Here is a 21,561-nt window from a genome sequence, read left to right as displayed (position 1 = left end):
CAGCATTGTCGTTATGTCTGTGTGGGCTTCTTCTGTCTTGTTACCTGCTATGCTGCCTTTTCACACGATTGTAATAGAATTTTGTCATAGACCGTATTTATTCGCGTTTTTATGTTGCGTAACGTTTCACTGCATGTTTGCTCAAAATGTTTCCACATTCACCTATAACTCTTATGGCCACACCTCCATTACTAACCAACTCAGAAAAGGTGGCTTACCGTCAATTCCTGAAAGGAATCAAATTGGTCGGTTGAAATTGCTTTGCCATTTGATTATTGGACAATATGATATCAACACGACACAAGTAATTAGTTACTCTAGTGTTTATGCTACACGCATGCAACCCTCTCATTTCATAATATTGTTTGCTAACGAGAACAAACTGGTACGTATTTTTCTAGAACTATCACCGAATGGAATGCCCTCCCTGATCATGCAGTAAGTCAGAATTTCTATTTGAAGCGCAGCTTACATAATCGGCAATCATCTTAGTACCCATCTGCTAAGGGATTTGAACTGGTTTCATGCTCCAATAAAATCCATTATACGTTTCGGCGTAATGAACATATTTGGTATTCTAGTCTAATAATGATGTAGTGTGTGAGCATGTGTGGCATTCTTATGTAATTATGATTGCTATCGCCATCTATGAACCGGCAACGGCACCAACCTTTTCATTCTTTCTTTCCTTCTTTCTCCTCATCCCTCTGACTATATAATACCCCTTGATCTGGAAATAAACCGTCGTACTTTTGGCCGGGCTATGCTGTCAGATGCATCACTCGGGAGCGGCGTTCCCATTGACTACGCCTTTCCAACAGTTGCGTTCCCATTGACTGCGTCTTTCCAACAATGATAAAGTGTGGGGCTGGAATTTTGTTGTTGGTAATGCCCTGCCTGCTGTATCTCTCTTCGTTTTGTCTTTTTTTTTTTCATTGTTATCGTGAATATGTATGTACCCACCTGCTATGGTCTTGTATTTAGGACCGCATTATTTATAAATAAATTAATTAATTTTAATGTTCACTCCCCACTAAGTATAAGCTGAACGCTTTGGTCTGCAATAACCAAGTACTGCGAACCCCAAAAATGAACAGCAAAAGGAGTAACAGAATTTCATGTTTGAAACTGCTCTCGGTCTGTGCAGTCGTAGACGGCTCCTCAGATGTTACCATAAACATATTGCAGGAACATGACGAGGAAGTTCTGTTTAATGTTGAGTGGGAAAGAGGCCCGAATGCGTTCATTTTCTGTATTTTGCGTTTCCTCGTTTGCGAGGTGTTTTTTAGTTTTTTTGTTTTTTTGTAGGTAATCAACCAATAACGTGCAGTAAGGAAAAGGAAGGCACGACCATCTTGGCAGAATAAACATCCTAGACCTTGCATGTTGTATTTACTTGTAGCTGCCTTGCTCCTAAATTCGACAGAAGCGCACTGTCTTCATTCCAAGTGTTTGCTTCTTCATTCCAACGAGATTTATTTCCTGAAGCAATGTCAACAAACTCGCTTCATCGTGTTTTTGTAGACTGTGAAAATAAATTGCATATTCCTTCAGAGGCCTTCGTATCACGCCGATGTAGTAAGAAACCTGAATAATGCGTGGAACTTCGTGCGTGTCTTCATACTCCGCCTCGTGATACTGCCAGGCTGATCATCATAATTTCCTACGTCTCCTCCGCTTTCGAAAATGTTTACGCAGCTTATATGTAAAGCAGTGCAAACACGGCAGACTGCAGGCACAATAAAAATGATGGGTGAAGTCTTGTCAGTTCCGGCGATCGCCAACTCACTGAACCTTTTTATTTCTCCATGTTTGCCGGGCCTTGTATTGAGCTGTGCGTCGAGCATACGCATTTCTCAGCCTTTTTCTTCACTTCAATTATCACGAACTCATCCATGCTAAATGGCCAAGCTAAATTGTAGTCTGATGCTTTCAGGGTTGTTTTACACAGTAAAAGCATACTTGTAGTTATTGTTAGTTTAGCAGGTATTGACTCGGCAATTCCGTATTTGTCGTTATATCGAAGAGGGAAGAAACACGTCAGGTCACGTCCAAAGTTGGAGCGCAAGTTAGAAGAAATGGAACAAAGGCTGATCAAATATCCTTCAGAGTACAAAAAGAAAGTGTTCTAGTCTAGCATTTCTACTGCTCTACTTTAGGTTGTAAGCTCAAAATGAGAGATGTACACCATCGACAGCGAATGTTTTGAAAAATGGACTTGTCTTCATTTGGATAGCGTGATCATAACTGCAAACTGAGGCTCTCCGTCAACCATTGTTCAGTTCTCCTTCATAAGGGAGTGTTTGAATTACCAGTGTTGAAGGCAGTGATGACGACTACAGAGGCTTCAAAGCTTAGTTTATGATAGCGAAAAAGTTCCTAAAACACCTGGTTCGTTTCTGGGCATGGAGAAATTATTTTTACCTCCAGCACGATCTCTATAAGCAAATTTAGAATAGGTGTCTCAGCAGCGAAATGAGTGCTGGCTCATTTTAGGGGTGCTTAACGACACGACGCGCGCTTAGCACCTCCTTTTATTTTAAGCAGGCTCATTTTCTTCTGCCGCAACATGCGACCACAGCAAGAAGTAACGACTTGACCCGTCTCTGCAATTAGCAGTGCGCTGCGTCTATGTAGTAGTCATTAGATTATTTCTACAGTTCATATATTGGGCGAGACGAACCGCTTATTTAAAATGTGTTTAAGGTACGCCCACCATTATTCTTCAAAAGCGGCTTTATGGGGTAAAAATAGTGCCTCTTTACCTTTGTTGCAGTTGTGTTTGTTGCAAGAAGAAAACAGTCGACATATTTTTAATAAGAGCTCTCTCAAGTAAATTCAAATAGTACGTATGTGTGAACTATATTGAGATGCTGGCTAAGCGTCGGCCCGGAGTTATGCTCTACTCTGCATTACCTAATTTTGGCCCGTTTGTGGTGGGTAGTGAGGCTTGTGCTTTTCGAGCGCACCCCGGGCCTGCTGGACGGCCCATACATAGTTGAATGTCCTTGTCTGTACTTCGCAAATCACTTTGAAGTTCGGGCAGGTATGTCATGGATAAAGCTTCGGTCGGGAACCAGGCACAGTCCCGCATGATGTGCAAACCGGGTCACTCCTCGCCCCGGCACTGCTGCACGTCTTCCACCCAGACATCTGCACGAGTGTTATGTGCAGTGCATGTCAAGTGCGTCCGGCGGACCAATGGCACATCACATTAAAGGAGTAGTTTATTTTTATGCGTAGCATATAAGCGTCTGGCTGTCTTTACGTTTTCGCAGCTGAATATTAGCAGACGCATCAGTTATTACAATTTACAATGTACGAATACCTTTTGCTCCGGGGTTGAAGAAAGTTGGTAGCTTCTAGCGCAAATGAACACTGAGCCCTTTTTTTGCTCCCAAAACTTTGCCCTCGAGTGAAGGCGCATGTGCGCACGGACCTTCTCTATCATTTCCTGCATGGGCCATCGGCCAGCAAATAGCACCATAGCACCACGGCTAGGGTGGGGCCAAAAAGGGTCCCATGGCTGCGTGCCATCGAATGACGTTAAACAGTCGTCGTGGTAGTACGCACGCACCAAACAATTGCGATTTCCTGACTGAGCAAGAAAAAACAGTTTCTTAATCTACAGCGCGAAGGACAGTCGCTTCCTTGAATTCTAAAACCTAATATTGTTCTTGTTAGGAGATAGCTGCGGATCGGTCACTGCAACTAAGCACCTACTTATATTAGTTAAGAAACTAAACCTTAGAGATTAGCATACGAACTTCGAGCTTAACACGAATGCGCTCTTGCCTGACGTCCGCCACCAGTGGTATTGCTATTCGTGAAAAGCAATATTTCGACCCGAAAAAATTGCTCTGTAAACATTACTGTTGTTTTATTCTAGCTTTTCACTATTTTACATTTTCATGCCAGGAAACACGAGAGCTTCTCATTTTTTCATGATGCAGAAGTGGCTTCTCGATGCACTGTAGTGAAACTGTGTTTGAATCGTTAGGTGCTGAGTGACATGATGGTCTATAAGCGGCGCCACGTTGGAGAATTCAAGGCTATGTTCGATAACGTAACGTTTACAATGTGAGCTGTAAGTCGAGGTCATAAGCGCTTTTGTATTCAGGCTACACTCTTAACGCGGTAACCTTTGAGTAACTCATGTAAAAGTACACATTTCAAGCATAATTCAAGTATATTCAGGTACAATATAAAAGTTACAAAATGTTACCTTTGTCATATTAACCATTGTAAAAGCAACATGCAAAGGTTACTTCGATTTTATTCATATGGTACATGTATTTGAATCGGTGCAACCATTGCAACAGGTAGGAAGCGTGCAGAGTGGGTCGGAGAAATAACTGAAATTACTGACATTCTAGTGAAAATGGTGAAAAAAAATATCCGGATGGGCGGGACATGTAGTGCGAAGAGAGGATGACCGATGGTCGCTTAAGGTAACAAACTGAATTCCAAGGGAAGGAAAGCGTAGCAGGGGACGGCAGAAAGTTAGGTGGGCAGATGAGGTTAAGACGTTCACAGTAGTCAAGTGGATGTACCTAGCACAAGACCGGGTCATTTGGAGGAATATAGAAGAAGTCTTCGCCCTGCAGTGGGTATAGTCAGGCTGATGATGATGATGATGAACCTTTTCAAAGGTGTACAGCCCTCAAAATGTCATAGTTTACTTGCTGTAACACGTATAACCTTTGTGCGCTCTAATGACCGGCATAAGAAGTTCATTTATCAAACATGTCCTTTGAGCGTGTTGAAAGTATGAATCCAAAACTGCTTCGTATCGATTTCAACGGTACAAAATTGATTAACGAGGTTTATGGTGTAGGAAGACAACAACCGAGAAAAATCACTTGACAGCCAAAACATTCACTAACTGAACAGTTTAGACACAAATACACATATCTTCTGTTTTGGCTACATGAAATATTACATAAGTGATTATTTTAGTATAATGTATGTTTCCAACAGGTATCGCTGCAAGAATGTAAAAATGGCACGAAACGAAGTTCAAATTATTGTCCCACATTATACCGATCGAATGTTATATCCAGAGAATATTAAGTCAAACATGCTGCAAAATATTTTAAGTTCACATTTTTTCTGTTGCAATATAAAAAGTAAGCATATAAATATTGTTTAATAAAACGAAATACGTAAAATCACTATCATGTAAAACCAAGACTGCTTGAAGGTTGTATAAGGAACACAGCGAACAAAAACTACCAGTGGTATCGAACAAAGCAAACATAAAATACAAGCGGTATAAAATAAGAGGGTGAAATATTGTGAACACAAGTGGCCAAAATAAGAGCTTAAGACAGGGGGTACAATAGGCAGTAGAGAGAACACAGGTGGCTTCCAAACATGGCGCAGTGCTAAACTACAAATAGAGGACCATCATTATAAGCATATTTTAAGTACCATGCTTCTTTGCACATATACCTGGAAGCCTTGAGAGTGTACGAATTCAGAACATAGAGTAGAAATCGCCTTGATTATGTAAACAAAATGTCCTTCAGTAAAACTTCCATAGTATTATGACGACGCGTACATCCTAACATTTCAACAAAAATGCATAATGCGGTGAAGAACTACTTGTCATTCACGGCACTGTAACGCTGACTATATTCACAGCTATATTGCAAGCAAATGTGCTGCGGTTCAGGAAAAAAAAAAAAACAGAAAACAAATGTCACTGAAGTGACCTCAAGGAAAGATACTTGAGCATCCTAGAAAGCAAACTATTTGAGAAAACATTTCCTTTTACAAAATTTGCACGAATTTATCTTCTTCAAGAGGATGACCAGGCTCTTCTGGCGATTTCTAGGAAGTCTTCGAGGCAATGTAGTTCCTGGCAGAGGAATCTTTTGCAGAATGTAGGACAAGAATTGGTGAAAATGCAGGTGGATACCATATTTCCTCATGTAATGTATCAGCAGGCGCAAAGTGAAGACTCGCTACAGACTTTCGCTGGTGACCATCCATTGAGTACTTCCCGCATATACAAAAGTGCGTGAGATGGAGGCCGTCGCTTGCAGGTCGGTGGAATGTCCCATTAGAGCACGAACCAACCTTTTATATGCACTCCATAGCTGATTTTCTCACCAGAAGGATATTTAATTTAATGAAAGAAGAATGCTATTTTAATTTAATTTGAAAATGAACCTTAAGTCGAGAAATTGCGGAATGCTCACAGTATACTTCGAAATCTGGTGACCACTCCTGGAATAAAACATGCATCTGATCCTTCGACAACCGAACAGCATCGCACACCTCAGGCATGTTATTAGCAGGTATTTCATGCTATATATGCGAAAAGTTGCAGTAGCTAAACAAAATGCAGTTGTCCAAGCATAAATCTGTTGTTAAGAAAACATGGCTGAAAGACGTAACAGGGAACAAATCAAAATGAACATTAAAACAGCAGTTGTCTCCCTATTCCTTCATTAATGGGGGGGGGGGGGGGGCTGAAGACTTGAAAATTTGGATCGTTCTCGAGCAAATGACCTCATGATATTCAATATGCACACGATGCTGTGTATCGAGTAGCTAGATATACCTATGGCGTCTGTCTCTGGTGATATTTCAGCCTAATATGATATATTCTATGAAATATTCAGTGGTATTTTGCCTTGCCGGGCTGGAGCAATGGCTAGGGCGCTTCAAGGATACGGTATCGAATCCCGGCCTCTGCTGCCGCTTTTCGTACGAGGCGAAAAATTAGGTGTCCGTGTGCTGTGCGATGTCAGCACATGTTAAAGACCCCGCGTGGTCAAAATTTCCTGAGCCCTCCTCTACGGCGTCTCTCATAGCCTGAGTCGGTTTGGGACGTTAGACTGGAAAACCAAACCAATAATTCTGCGATATTTTTCTGCTCGAGGTGCGGTAATAACTGATTTTTTAATCATTTCTTCCCGGGTATGCGGAGCTGTAATTGCAGGAGTGCGGTTAAACGGTTATGAACGAGAACTAAAATCAGCCCTCCTTTAATATATTGGTGTGGGTGCCCACTTATAATCCTAAATATTGTTTTCCACCACCGGAGCTTATCGCCAAGTGCCGAGTAAGAGAAGCTCTAAGTAAGTGCACTGCACCAACATCTCATGCAGAAGCGTTTCGCTACTTCTCAAACCACATGCATTTATGACGTCAGACTAGCCATCGAAATTCTGCACAACCGTTGAACGAAGCAATTTTAGCTCACGCTTGGTACATGGCAGTGCCTGTAGCGGTACCTACAAAGTTTACAGCAAAGGCATTTGCAGAGTTATAAATGTAAACGAAATGACACTAAATATATAAAGACGACGTTCAGTAGTTTAAGGTATGAAGAGTAAATTTTAAAAGAAACGGCCAACGTTTCTCTTTAATTCCGACCAGACACGTTTTAAATAACGCGTCGGCAATACAACATGGTAATATCGCTCATAAAAAATGCCTGTTATTCTTCCAGACCAGCATGAAGATGGACGGTTAGGCACGGTTTGGCGTACATTCTGAGCCATATTTATCTGCACTGCCTTTCCAAGAGAGAGACGCTGCTTTGCGTTGTGACGCCTATTATTACTGGCATGAGTTCATAGAGATATGTAACTGGATTATTTGCTTTCTTCTAGCTTTCTTCTCTTTCACCCTTCCTCTGTGCGGCACACACGCATCCTTGCATGTGCACACACACCAAGACTTTCCATCATCCAAAGCGAGTTTGCAAGACTCGTAAAAGACGATCGTCAGGCACCCTTTAAAATGATGTCCATTCTCTTGGGCCTCTCCTAGGAAAAGCGGCAGCCATTAAACTGGCCTCACGTCGAGGAAATTTAGCGAGGCAGTTTAACGGGCAGGCCATTAGCGTAGCAGTTTCTCACTACGTTCGTCGGAGTCAACCTGCTTCTCTAAAACAGTGCACTGTTGCCTCAGCTGCAGGCAATATCTCCCAAGGAAGATGAAGCTTGGGTTCATACAAAAGGGGCGTTTCCGAGGCAACGACGGATCGCTGTGTCCCCGCTTTTGTACGGGGACCATTCCTCATATTTTCAGATATATGTACATACGTACATCGCCCGTATGTGTCCAATTTAGTGAATCATATTTCTGAGTACACAGATACCGTGTCTGCCATTCACCACGTTCAATAGTTGTAATGGCCGGGAAGTATTTCATTGTCGCCCAGATTTGAGCATTTTTATCACTTGTTCAGTGCCTCACTTCCCGGTATTAAACGAGGAGGAATCATAGTGGCCGGAAGTCTCCATTCTCTAATTCAGAGAAGCAGAATTAGAGTGACATAATTTCAGTTTTTTTTTTTTTTTCACTTCGGTAACTTCAGTTCTAGTAAACGCTATTTTAGCTGGCACCACGTTTTAATAAAATAAGAATGGTCTATGGACAAGCTGTACTTAATATGTTCTTTATTTATCTTGTATACGGTATGTTTGTGTTCACAATGACAATAGCATATCAGAAGGTAACTGCTGTCTTTGTGTTTCAATTTTTGGAAATAATATAAACGTGCAGATCAGTAAAGCTGGCCAGGGATAGCATTGTTTTACTATCCCCCATCTGTGTTTGTGATGGCCATTAAGCAATTTCAATTACTCAATGCAACAGCGCAATGTTCACGAAGCTAAAAAGCGAAGCACACCAAATTTACCAAATTGCAGTACCTCGATAACAACACAACGCTTCAGAAACCAGGAAACCAAGCACTGACAAAGATAGCATATTGAAGCACCTCTTTTGCGAGGACGCCGCCTTGTTGGTGGCATGAATGAGTTCGCCCCTGCTGATATCAAGAGTGCAACTATATCCTTAATAAAAAAAATACATTAGTTAGTGGTCTTTGATTCCGCCACATGGTCTTTGTGAACTAATAATCAAAGTTTTCCCTCTCTCAAAGGTGATTCCGTAACAGAGATAGTTGCACTCTATGAGTATGCACGGCACAGCTTCCACATATAGGCCGTGCAATAACAGACCCACGTTGAGTGCTAGCCGTAACAACGCATGCAGAAAAGTGCCTCTTCTTTGAGCCATCTGAGTCACATTTTTACAAACAGACAATTTGGAGCTTACGGTGCAACAACGTAACTTTGCATGCAGAACGGGAGCAGTTCAGCGTTCTTGAAGAGCAGTGTGGGTTAAAACGAAGAACACCCAAGCTTGGAAAGAATGGTCATGGATACGCTCCATTCCAGGCAAGCGCAAAGCCTTAAAGTGCCTATAGCTCTGCTTAGGCTCTGCAGTTTACTTATCGACGCTACATGTTTTAAGAGCATTGGTAGATTCTGCAGATATGCGTTATACCAAGCCACGGCTCCTACTCTCCGGTTGGTTACATTGTTTCTGTAATTACGTGTAATTACGTGGTCGACAAAGCTTGTCGTCGAGGATCCATATTATGCAACTCGGAATGTTTAACAGCACGATCAGCAGATCAACACTGCGGATTTTGAATTATGGGAGGAAAGTGTAATGTTTTATAATTCGTACCTGAACTGAAAATATTCCTATTCTATAAATAGTCCACAATGAAAATACACAAATTATGTACCTACAATGCCTAAGGAATGCTGCGGCACACTGTAAAAACAAAAACACCTCTTTAGGTGTTTTCGCATGTCTATAACTAACACCCATACACCCTTGAAGAAAAGTGGCTTCAGTGTGCCAGTACACCCTCAAAGACGGTGATTCGGTTGGTCATAACACCCTTCTATGGGGCCAATGCACTGGGGGGTTTTCATCACCTTTACACCCTATTGCAGGGTGGGAACAGTGGCATTGCCCCCTTACACCCCTTGAAAAAAATCAGTGCGGATAACCTGCATATATTGCATTCCCTAATTAGGAATTACCTTTGCCACTACACGTTCTTTAATGCTTTTTCTATGTGCACATTTGCAATCAAGCTAAATGGTATACCTGGTAACTACTTGCAATGCCAAATGAGCATGTAAACAGATGCTGCATGCCATTATTTTGACATCTCGAATGGCCCATGCCAGTATGATTGTTTTCTCAAATTCACAGAGCATGTTACAAAAAAAATGTCACAGCTTCAAACACAGAAGGAAACTGGAAGCATTTTATTCGGCATAGAAGGGTCAGGGTTCGGACTAGTGGGTGCTTGGGTTATAGTGGGGGGAGGGGGTCAGGAGGGGTACTTGTGTTCTGTTCCTTCATTGATTCGCGCTATGGAACCTCATTTATTTAACAATACGGCCGCTCTCAACCGAGAGCTTAGCAGACGGGCAAGAACATACATGTTATGTACGTAAACACTTAAATGAAAGAAGCAAAACAGTTCCAACAAATGCAGACAACAAAGTATACAATTTTTTTTGAAAAACATATCCGAACAATGCACACAACAGCATGGTGACATTTCTTAAAAAACGCCAACAAAACTTTTCGTCGTATGCAACAATAATCGGAGTACACAATAATAATCCTACACTTTGTCAGTGTCAACACGTGCACTTGCATAAAATTCGGCCTTTTGCGATGAAATAAAGCGTCGTGCAGCGCATCTTGACTTCAACACACATAGGCCCAAAAAGAGGTGTTCTATAAAGCAGCAAAAATTATCGGACGCCTTGTCATATCACAGATTGAACAGCCAAAATCGACCCATTTTTGGAAGAATACTCTACGTAGAGTCGATGACTCGAAGAAGCTTCCGCTGCTCAATGAAGAAGAAATGCTCTTCAGCTTCTTTGATGCTGCTCCCAGTATATCCGACGCACGGCGTGGCAGGCTTTTCTTCCTGTTCCTTGATAAAAATGTGAAAAAAGTGCATAAGAGAGCAGCTGTATAACTGTCCATTGCGCCTGAGCAAATTCAACATATTTTCTACTCTATATTTAAAATACACCAATGCCCCTTTAGTGTACAGCAGTGTGCTGGAAAAGGGCCCCATCAGAAACCACTGGTGGTTATCTCACAATTAACAATGCACAGTATACTGTTATGGTTGATTCAGGAGGCACAAAGCTGGCAGTGTTTGATCAAGTCATAAATGAAAGCATGTAAGGTCAACCCATTTTTATTCATGCAGCATACTGTTGCATGGCATTTTCAGATTATGCAAGCTATTTTGTTGAATTAAAATGGCTACACACATCAAAAGCACCTGGGTTAGAGAACTTCCATGCTGCCCCACAAACTTTTCATTTCACATGAACTGGAATGTTTAATATTGTTACGGGGATGCACTTAATGTAACAGCACTGCGATGGGCTGAACTCGGCGCTGAGACTTCAGTAGCCGTGCAGTGTCCACTCTGTGTGCGTCGTCCTCTTTCTCAACGCTTTGTCGTCGTCGTCTTCGTCAGTGAGCACATCACTTTGGTACCGCGTTTCCAGGTAACACTACCCCCCTCGGCAAAAGGCAACGTCCCGGTGCGTATTACGCGTGCGATGTGGAGGGGGAGTAATATGGCTTTAGGCGGGCGACATGTACGATTTCGGAAGTGGGTGTAGCAGTCGGTGACTTTGGGTGGAGCGGTGAAATCTCATAGGTAACGTCGGTCACTGGGCGTAGTACACGGTAAGGACCTGTGTAGTGGGGCAGAAGTTTTTGACACAACCCCACACGACGGCACGGAAGCCAGAGCAACACCAGAGATCCGGGAGGGTAGTGCACATCGCGGTGGTGAGCGTCGTAGCGGCGTTTTTGAGTTTCTTGAGACATGGTGAGATTCTGACGAGCAATCTGGCGAGCAGCGTCGGCTCGGGCGATGGTATCGCGGGCATAGGTTGTGACGGGGCTAGCGGCGGAGAGCAAAGTGTCGAAGGGCAGTAAGGGGTCTCTTCCAAAGAGAAGATAGAATGGAGAGTACCCAGCAGTGTCATGACGCGAAGAGTTATATGCAAAGGTGACAAATGGCAGACTAATATCCCAGTCGCGATGACTGTGGGATACGTACATTGCGAGCATGTCGGTGAGTGTGCGGTTAAGACGCTCCGTAAGGCCGTTCGTCTGAGGGTGATACGCAGTGGTGAACTTGTGCCGAACGGAGCAAGAACGAAGTATTTCCTCAACAACTCGGGAAAGGAAACAGCGGCCACGGTCGGTAAGGAGTTGACGGGGAGCACCATGGTGTAGTATGACGTCGTACAAAAGGAAGTCAGCAACGTCTGTGGCGCAGCTGGTTGGAATGGCGCGAGTGATCACGTACCGCGTGGCATAATCGGTGGCCACAGCGATCCATTTGTTTCCCGACAAGGACTCGGGGAAGGGCCCTAGGAGGTCAAGGCCAACACGAGAAAATGGCTCAGTCGGGATAGCAATCGGCTGCAGGTGTCCAGGTGGTAGCACAAGGGGTTTCTTCCGGCGTTGACAGAGGTCGCAAGCGGCTACATAACGTTGGACAGAGCGGTAGAGTCCAGGCCAGAAGAAACGCCGGCGCACGCGGTCGTATGTGCGTGAGAGGCCAAGATGACCAGCTGTAGGAGCGTCGTGCATTTGTTCGAGAACGGCGGAGCGTAGGTGTTGGGGAACGACCAGCAAGTGCTCAGCACCATCAGGTCGCATGTGTCGGCGATATAGCGTATTCCCATGAAGGAAGAACAGGGCGAGGGAAGAGTCACGGCTGTGTGTGCGGAGGCGGTCGATAAGAGAACTGAGGGTTGGGTCCAACCGCTGTTCGTCGGCTATGTGGGAAAAGTCCGATATAGAGAAGACCCAGGGGTCCGACTCATGGTCAGTAGAGGAAGGGGGATCGACGGGATAACGGGACAGACAGTCTGCATCCTGGTGAAGCCGACCGGATTTGTATACAACGGAAAAGGTATACTCCTGCAAGCGCAGTGCCCAGCGGCCGAGGCGGCCAGCAGGATCCTTCAGGGAAGAGAGCCAACATAAGGCGTGGTGATCGGTAATTGCAGTGAAGGGTCGGCCAAACAAATAGGGTCTGAATTTTCCAACGGCCCAAACGAGAGCCAGGCACTCCCGTTCCGTAATAGAATAGTTCTGTTCTGCCGATGACAGGAGACGACTGGCGTAGGCAATAACGCAATGTTGGCCGCGTTGTCGCTGTGCAAGAATGGCACCAATCCCGTGGCCACTGGCGTCGGTGCGAAGTTCCGTCGGGGCAGACGGGTTGAAATGGGCCAACACCGGAGGATTGGTGAGAATAGCGATGAGGGTGGAGAATGCGTTAGCCTGTTCTGGTCCCCATGAGAAAGGAACGCCTTTCTTCAGCAGGTTGGTGAGAGGACGAGCAACAGCGGCAAAGTTTGGGACAAACCGGCGAAAATAAGAACACAGTCCTGTAAAGCTGCGGACATCACGGGGTGAACGGGGACATGGAAACGCACTGACAGCGCGAACTTTGTCGGGATCGGGTTGCACGCCGGTGGCATTCACCAAATGGCCAAGCACTTTAAGTTTGCGGCGACCAAAACTGCACTTCTTTGAGTTCAGTTGAAGTCCGGCACGGCGGAAAAGTGCCAAGATGGAAGAAAGGCAACTAAGATGGCTTTCGAACGAGGGCGAGAAGACAATCACGTCGTCCAAGTAACATAGACAAGTCGTCCATTTGAAGCCGCGGAGTAAGGAGTCCATCATGCGTTCAAACGTAGCAGGGGCGTTGCAAAGTCCAAAAGGCATAACCTTAAATTGGTAAAGTCCATCGGGTGTGACAAAAGCTGTCTTCTCGCGGACTTGTTCGTCAACAGAGATCTGCCAGTAGCCGCTACGAAGGTCGATGGAGGAAAAGTAGCGGGTTCCATGTAAACAGTCCAAGGCATCGTCTATTCGCGGCAGCGGGTAAACATCTTCCCTTGTAATCTTGTTCAGATGTCGATAGTCGACACAAAAGCGCCAACTGTCGTCTTTCTTTCTAACGAGCACGACAGGAGATGCCCAGGGGCTGTTCGAAGGTTCGATGATATCGTTGCCCAACATCTTGTCGACCTCCTGCTGGATGACTTGGCGCTCAGAAAGGGACACACGATAAGGCCTCCGATGTACAGGCTTTGCATCGCCGGTGTCAATGCGGTGAGTCACAACTGATGTTTGGCCCAGAGAACCGGCAGCAAAGTCAAAAATGTCTGAGAAGGATAACAAAAGGTTGCGCAGGTGATGAGCGTGTTCGGGGCTGAGGTCAGAGGCAATCATTGCGGAAATAGGGTCGGTAATTGTGGTGGAGAGTACGGGTGTTGGAAGGACGCTTGAATGTGGACCAGGAGTGAGTGCACAAATGGTGCAGTCTGTGAGAGGGGACAAGGTAGCAAGGGATATTCCTTCGGGAAGAACTTGGGGTGACAGACAGGATAGAAAGGTAGGTGCTGTTCTGTGTACCGCGTACGATGAGATGAGGAAGAACAACGTTGCGGTCAAGAAAGACCTCTGTGATAGGGCAAGCAAGATAGTCACCGTCAGGCACTGGCGGGAAAGGTGACAGAGGTAGGTAAACAGCAGAGTCAGGGGGCAGGCGAGCGAACTCAGTGGAGCGAAGGTGGGGTGCAGATGGAGGATGTTCTGAGCAGACAGGTAGGTCCAAACGAAGAAGGCCGCTGGAGCAGTCGGCTATGCCTTTCAGGATGTGCCCCACCTTATCAGGTTCTGGCATGTCTTTATCAACTTTTCGGCAGAGGGCCAGAACGTCTTGTATATACGTAATACAAGGCTCGGTAGATGTCTGGGCACGTTTGGCGAGGTCCCTCTTAGCGGCGAGTTGACGGCCAACCGGTTTTCCGAACAGGTCACGGAGTTTTTGTTTGCAAATATCCCAGGAGGGTATTTCTGCTTCATGCGTTTCTAACCAAACGCGTGCCGTGCCAGTAAGGTAGAAGATGACATTGGCCAGTATCAGCGTGGCGTCCCACCTGTTGTGCTGGCTAACACGCTCATAAAGCGAAAGCCAGTCCTCGACGTCGACCTCATCTGTACCGCAGAATGAGCCAGGGTCACGGGGGTGGGCTACGACGACAGTTGGGGTTGCGGAGGTAGATGGAGCCGCGTCGGTTGTCATCGTGACGGTTCCGAGGTGACGGCCACTGCGGAGATCCAGCGTCAGATTGTGTCGAACCCGCGACCTCCACCAAGATGTTACGGGGATGCACTTAATGTAACAGCACTGCGATGGGCTGAGCTCGGCGCTGAGACTTCAGTAGCCGTGCAGTGTCCACTCTGTGTGCGTCGTCCTCTTTCTCAACGCTTTGTCGTCGTCGTCTTCGTCAGTGAGCACATCACTTTGGTACCGCGTTTCCAGGTAACAATATGATAGTTAAAAATGTAAATAACTAATAGCTTGTTAAAGTATGCAGAAGTAAAAAATACCAGCTGGATTTCTATCACTCCTAACAGCATTCGAATGATTTCAACCGGAAAAAAATGTTTCAAAAATGGTAACAAAAAAAACTGGTAATGCACGCCAAAAGACAAAAATACTGCCTTGTATTTTACATAATGGTTTAACAGCATTTGTAAATTGAACTGCCCTATTACAGAAATCACCACCTTCCAGTGCGAAACCAATTCTTTTTCACGCTGGTGGTCTGCGAGATTTAGCGAACCTGTGACGCGAAGACACTGGTTGCACTTGTATGATGGGAGAAAATACTGACATTTACTTTACAACGATGCAGGTGCATTGCTGGTATCCCACAATGCACTGAAACAAGTGCTGAATGGATGCTGGGGCTGCACTGGTCTTAGTATCATTTTCGAAATAGGCAGAGAAATGGGGCAACCCCAGTAAGCATAGTTTTCTTGGAACTCAATGTGCACTTGAATATAAAATTAAGGCAGTTTCTTTTTTCTAGCATTAATGGAAAGCATCTTTCTTAAGAAACCATGGTTGGTGCAGTTCTGATCCTCACTTTACCCACTGCTGAATATCTTGCAACTGAAAATAAAATTAGTTATAGGCTACCTTCAAAATTTGTAATGATTTGTTGACAGCACTGGAACACGGTGTTTACTACTTAAATATTAACAGCTGGCTCAATTGAAGGCTTCACACAAGGCCACAGCATACCCTGCACTGGCCAAGTAGATACTGCAGAACCAAACAAAAAAACGTGGAAAGAGCATATTTAGTGATGGAGCACTACAAAAAAAAAAAAAAAAAACAAAGTGCATGTAATACATAACACATAATGGATTTCTGAACTTTTGCACTTCTTCTTGTGCTAAATAGGAACCAGCCAAGCCCTAGGTCATCGCAATGCTTCCTGAAGTGTTTACATTTAAGGTTTAGTAACAAGGAAAAAGTGTTCCCGCTGCTCTATGTGGTAGTTCTGAAACTTCATCACACATTATTCATTGAAAGTGTACACTGGAGCTTTGAGTTGAGCGACAATTACATGTGCAACAGCAGAGCATTACCAAACAACCAAACAGCAGAAGCTCTAAAAAATGTCAACACTGAAGCATGACATGTTAAAACATTTTCCACGCATAGCACATTGTATGCATAGACATCCAGAACATCAGTGGTGAGCCTCAAGAGGCGCCAGAAAGCTCAAGTGTTCAAGAAGTTGTAATCGTTATAGCGGCAGGCAGTCTGAGCACTTTGAAATACTAAAGGTTCGAATACTAAAAATATGTTGACTAACTTGAAATGCAAATATAACAATTTAGATTTATTGAGAATGTTTACTATAAATGAGAATGTCTATGACAGTGCCACATGGTTAATGCATGAAATGTTAGCATCTGTAGTTGAAGGCATTATATTTATACAGCATGAACCTTGAAACACAGCAGTATTTTCTCCCAACCAATGCGGTAAACCTAATCTCAGAAGAATTAAAATTATTACATCATTTCAAACTTGGCTAGCAAACTACAGCATTTATTTAAAACCACCATTAAACTGCATTACCCACCTTCAGAAGCCTGTAGGATAAGACAATGCGGCAAATATTTCTTTTGAAGCAGTCTCAGATCTATATATTCCAGACATTAAGAACATGTTCGGTACTAGCATGCATGAGCAGGTTGAGAGACCCCTTGCCAGCAAATGCTAAACTCCACTAAGCTGCCTGCAAGAGCCATCTGATAAAGCACTGCTGGTCCACTGCAGCAGAATGCTTAGTGAAATGGCACACTGCACCAATCTTGATATTACCAGTGCTTCATCAGGTGACTTGTATGCAATACGACGTGGTAAGCATGTGATGGCAGGAGTCTCTTAAAAGTGCTTTTGATTGTACTTACAGTGCAAATAATCCTTTCACAGGAAAGAATTCACAGTTGTGATGAAAACTAGTGTAGTATTTCTATTTGAATTATGAATCACTAATACATATTACAAGTTAGACTGTAAGCCATTTTAGAAACAAAGAAAATTCGCTAATAATGTCGGTTTCAAGTAGGCTTCCTGAATATACAAACGACAAAGAGAAAACTTACAAATGATACAAACAACATCCAGAGCTCCCGGCTGGTTCCCAATGTTTGCCAAGAGTTGCAGAATGCATACTGTCTGCTTATCTACAATAGAAATAAGCAACACAACAATGGTGTACCTCCTTGCAGGTAAAATGAGACAGCCGAGTTTTGAGGCAATAATTTATTGTCTAATTTAGGAAGGCAAATAAACAAAATTGAAAACATGTAGAGGCACGCAAACTGAAGGCCAAACATCTTACAGCAAAAATTAGCAAAGCTTGTGAAGATTTGAATCAGGTATCACCTAATTCTCTGCTACTAGTTGAACAGATTCGAAAAGGCTGCACCATTACAATGGAGAAGAACAATAGGTAATTAAATTTAGCTAATGCGAAAATTGTTACATATGAAGAAATGTACAGGCTAGTTATGGTTTTATTATTCTTTCTGATGCTCAGCCATGTTTTTAGTATATCTATAAGGCAATGCAAAATGGCAAAAATGTAGCCATTTAGCAAAAAATTGTCAATTAGATAGCACATGCAGCAAACAGAAGGAAACAGCTTAATACTTACGCTTCTTTCTCCTTTCACGTATTCCCTCAAAACATACTTCGAGCACCCGGGAAATGTCCTTTTTTTCTTGCACGAATGGTGTCCTTCAAAACCAAGACAAGTGTCTTGCCAATTTCAACTGCCTCTTTGCCATCCTTCTTGATCAGCATGTTGAAGTCATGTAAGAACTGCAAGTTTGTGTGAATGGTAGCCATAAAGAATTCATTTTACTTAATGTTTTAAGTAACTGAATATTAAAAATCATTGTACAAAAGCTAAGGCAATTGATGCCTTTGTACATATCTGAAAAAAAAAACTGGCATTAGAAAACAGCAAATAAAACTATTTCCAAAAGATCGAGGTTTCAAATAGCATAATCACATAGTTCAAATTATGCCGTAGTATTTTTCTACATCTGTTACGCGACCACGGCTAGCTTTACGCCACACGCTATACTACCGCGATAGGTCTGCACTTGCTGAGTCACGCTGCTGTCCATTCGTATGGCATCGTGGAAGATCAGGCAAGGCGGCACAGTTCGGATATGCTGAGCAAACTCTGCCTTCACGTCCAGTACCGGCGCTCGTGTATTGCAACCATTGTCCACTTCATGAGCTCATTGAGGCATTGGTTTATTTCCTGTCGGCGTTTCTAGCGAAAAGTAAATTCCTGACGCGCTTGGCGTCAAGGTGTACTAGGGTTGTAGTGCGTAACGCAAATGAAAATTGATGCTGCAAATGCCCACAACCACTGCTTAAGCTCGACTAGTTATAGCGCCTCCAATAGAGCTTCGCTTTTTCGCATGTAAGCACAAAAACAAATGGCACCTCGTCTATCAGTGATACTTCAATCGCTCTGTAGAGAGCAGAGAACAAATTTATTGAGCGAGTGTCATCACGTTAAAATTTTATCATAGGTGACATGTCTGCGCATTTCACGGCAAAAAAAATTTATATCAACGTTTCGTGTGTACAATAAACTAGTTGGCGTTTCTTCTGGTCGCTTTCACTGTGTTTGCTTCATGTTATTCACTCCTTTAAGGATGCACTGTAACCAACAAGTCCAACAACAAGTTCTCTTAAATGAATATTGTTTTCGAAAAAAAAAAAATATTTACACGCGCGTATAGAATAATTGTGTAAATATTGAATAGGAATATGGGTCACTTCTCTAACCAACGAGAAGCGTATTCAATTCAGTTCTTAGCTGCATCAATCGATTCCGATTCAATACCAAATCTGCCATATTCATATTCTCTTTAGGGTAAAAGGTGTTTTTCGTGCGCTCGCAGAAATTTTCGACCTTAATTACACGTCACGAAAAGCTCCCTGCAAGGTTAAATAGCACGCGCATTAGCGCGAGAATTGTCTATCACTACCTCAACCCACAATGCCCGTTTCTACAAAAAAATACATAGCGAAACTATAGATAGAAATAAAAGATACAGCCTCCCGTTTATTCTCTTGGAGGTTTGCTTATTTGGTGATGTTTATTGCCAAATAAGCAAAAATCTAGGAGCTCTACCAATAACGTCAATCAACCGCGCCAATGCCCCCGAAAAGTTCGCCTGATATGATAAATGGGCAAAAATGTTCCCGGCCAAAACTTCCTTAAATATACCGGTAGTGCCATTGTCAAAGTAAACTACGCGAAAAATGCGAACTATAAATGAGTTCGCCTTGTGATCCTCCAAGTAGGACCTCTCACGTCTACAATATCTGTGCTGCTGCTTCTAGAAAACTTGGTTTTCTCCACCACAAATTAGTCTGCCCCACAGTCCATAAGGCTACTAGCCTACAACACCTCCATAAGACCTAAACTTGAATATGCGAGTGTCATGGGATCCCATTTCTCAAAAAAGATATACATTCACTGCAGATGACACAAAGTAAAGCAATCCGTTTCATTTTCAACAGTTATGAAAGGCGTGCTTCACCGTCCGACATCATGGCTGTAAATAATGTTCCATAATTAGAAAAAAGAAGAGCACTTGCCAGGGTAAAACTTCTTTTTTTCTCTTTACTACCAACAGTTTAATTCCACCGCCAAGGACTACCTGCGCCCGCGCTTAACCCGGCATACTTGAAATGTTCATGCCCAGAGCCTTACGCCATACTTTGCCCGCACAAACCTCTTCAAACATTCTTTCTTTGTTCGCATTATTACCCAGTGGAACAGCTTGCCAAATCACGTCTTTTCCGCTCGTAATGTTAACGATTTTGAAGAGCACTTGTTTTATCCTGAGTTTTATCCTGTTTTTCTTCGTTTTTTTTCCCTTGTCTTGGAATGTGTTGTCGACAGTATTATGTTTCATATCTCGCGAAAGTGGTTTCATTTGACAGTAATGTTCATACAGCAATCCCTGTTACCACTGTCTGCCTTCATGTTCATCCTGTATTGTCATAGTTCTGTTTTTAGATTTTTATTTTATTTTTCTCTAGTTACAAGTTTGCTCGGATGGAATGTATCTTGGCTGTTGTAATCTTGCCCACTCTGCTTGTCCCTCGGGCTGCAGTATATTGTAAATTATTAAATAAATAAATCTGCGAACACGCTGAAAATTCGCCGTTGCTGGACGCTTGCCGGAATCCAACTTTCGGCAATATATCCTGCAAACTCGGAAATAGAATCCGGAACATTTTAAATATAGGAATCCTGCGAGTGCAGCTGACGTAAATGGCGATTCCGTATTTCGCACAGGCATTGGACGCCCTTACTCTTTCGGGTGTTCGAAATTCAATTACCCAACGCGTACCTGGGGCCACCGAGTGTGCCAGACTGACACAGACCTAAGGGGAAGCGCATTAAAATTATTTCTTCCCGTTTTTTTTTTTTTTCGCATCGCTTCATACTGCTCCGCAGCTGCGTCCCGTAGCTATTCCCCAGCCAGTCCTCGCTAGCAGGGCTATCTCTCGGCGACGGGAGAGAAAGTATTCGTTGCGTGTACGCGGAGAATTCCCATCAAACTTCCCTCGCTGGGCCCAGCTCCAATCTGCAGCGAGAGAATCCGAAAAGGCCATTACCGCTGTACCAAGCGCGAGAGAAAAGCTACATATAGACGCACTGCATCACTGCGGTGCCTTCGCTACGCTCAGTGTTTCTATAGTTAGGACGTTGATGCAGTTGTTCGGAAGGTGCCACGTCCGCCCCGGAACGATATTATCGCGCCACCACGCACGCACGAGTAACACCGAGACTAAATGAAATCACCTTCAATCGACAGGCTTCCTTTAGTATATTGCTGGCGAAATTGCGTGCATCGCATCTGAGCCTGGTCGTCGGGCCTCTCCCACCTCACGCTAAGGCTTACTGAATGTGCCACTCTGGGTACGACATGTCTATGTTGTTAAGGTTCCTGCGCACGCACTCTTTAGAAACGTTCAGTGTGCTACCCCAAAGACACGTCGAGAGTGATTCCGAACAAACAGACGTATAGCTGTCCCTCTGAATGCCTGTGGCGAAATACATGCATTTAGGGAAACGTGGCGCTTTTCTTCACGTCATCTAGAGGTGTGATGCTGCACGGAAATGCGCAACCGTCGCCGCTGGTCGCATGTTGGTTGCTCCACGCACGTAGTGGACACTTCGTCTATAAGGTTTACCACGTTTCTGGACTGCGGCCATCGTGTAATTTGCTGCGGTTAAAGGAATA

This window comes from Amblyomma maculatum, chromosome 9 (genome assembly GCF_055883805.1).
Source record: "Amblyomma maculatum isolate TAMU_Amacu chromosome 9, ASM5588380v1, whole genome shotgun sequence".
NCBI lineage: Eukaryota > Metazoa > Arthropoda > Arachnida > Ixodida > Ixodidae > Amblyomma > Amblyomma maculatum.
Note: the sequence above shows the minus strand (reverse complement) of the source record.